This window comes from Mytilus galloprovincialis, chromosome 4, assembly GCF_965363235.1.
Source record: "Mytilus galloprovincialis chromosome 4, xbMytGall1.hap1.1, whole genome shotgun sequence".
NCBI classification, from domain to species: Eukaryota; Metazoa; Mollusca; class Bivalvia; order Mytilida; family Mytilidae; genus Mytilus; species Mytilus galloprovincialis.
The window spans coordinates 95999084-96000999 of NC_134841.1; positions in this window are offsets into that span (position 1 = coordinate 95999084).

A 1916-nucleotide genomic window follows, 5' to 3' on the forward strand; every position below is an offset into this window, starting at 1 on the left:
GAAGGGCACCAGGGCATAGTACGTACAAAACAGTTGTTACGTGAAAAGGTATACTCCCCTGGAATAGACAAACTTGTAGAACAAACGTGTAAATCATGTATACCATGTTTAGCGTCAACCCCGAAAAATGTTTTCGAACCGTTACAAATGTCTGAGATACCGAATAATGTATGGGAGAATCTCAGCATGGACTTTTGTGGACCATTTCCGAATGGATATTACGTTATGGTAATAATTGATGAATACACAAGGTATCCTGTAATAGAAACCTTAACCAGTTTAACCGCAAAATCCGTCATACCGCTATTAGACAAAACTTTCTCAATTTTTGGAATACCGAAAGAACTGAAAACAGACAACGGACCGCCGTTTAATTCACAAGATTTCCGAAATTTTGCAGATAACATGGGTTTCAAGCACCGCAAAATAACTCCGTTATGGCCTCGCGCTAACGCGGAAAGAGAAAGATTTATGAGAACTATAGGAAAAGCAATTCGTGCAGCTCAAACGGAACATCGTAGTTGGAGACAAGAAATACACACATTTCTTCGCAATTATAGAGCAACACCACACTCAACAACTAACGTGTCCCCGGCAGAACTTTTATTTGGAAGGAAAATCAATACAAAAATGCCGAACATTTCAACAAATGACCAGTGCCGACAGTGAAGTTCGCAAAGAAGACCACAAGAACAAAAGTAAAATGAAATTATACTTCGAGAAAAAACATTCAGTAAAAGTACCTAATTTTACAGTTGGAGATACAGTACTAGTTAAACAGGAAAAGAAAGATAAACTATCTACCCCGTACAATCCTCAACCATTAACAATCAAGAATAAAAAGGGTAGTATGATTACGGCAACGAACGAACAACAAAAAGATATAGCTCGAAATTCGTCACACTTCAAAAAGGTTGGGAAATCTAAGATAATGACTGATGAGGAAATAGAAGAAATCATTGATGATGACATTATACCAAACACACCATTAAGAAGATCATCACGAGAAAAACAAACACCGAAACATCTCGATGATTATGTGCGTTAAAGAGCTGTGTTACAGGCATAATAATCCTGTGCTCTTTCTGATGTATCAGTTAGGTTTGATGTTGATTTATATGTTTGTGAATTTATGATACAAATCGATTTTGTGGAATTTACTATTCACACTCGTAATGATAGCCTTATCAGATTGATCAGACGATCCACTAATTATATTGACATTACAGTACGCGTACCAGATAATTTACATTTATCACAGACTATAAAGTTCTAATTTTCTATTGATACAATTTTATGCATCTTATCACTTAATTTGTTTACACAGACAGTTAAAGATTTTATGACTACACAGACAGTAATATAATTAATTAAAGTAGAAGTTTAATCTGAGAAAAGAAGAGATGTAATATTGTAACTTTCATTCATTCATAAATATCTATACAGTTCAGAGTTCACGCACGTGTTGTGTTGATGGACATAGCAGATAAGGTCGCGTCGTATTGCTTTATGTATTTGTGTTGATTACTTAGCTCGAGCATTATATTAAAGTATGTTAATCAGTACACATGGCTTGTCTCTTAGTTAATATATATAGGCTACAAACGTTACAAATGTGTCAATCAATGGCCACAGCCACACTGTTTTGAATTTCATTCTATAATAAAAATACTTAAAAATTAGCTTGCAACGTTAAACTCCAATGATCTACAAAACTAACACAAAAATCTGGGACAAAAATCGTCAAACTTCACAAAAACAAGTGGCAAAAAACAAACTTGTGTTTATAATTTTTTAAAACAACATAATTTTCTTAATTTCTTTTCCCAAAACAAAACAAAACAACAAATGTAGCTTCCTTGTTATCATCAGTTTACCGTTCACAATGCCTTCTCATCCAATGATGTTATCTCAAA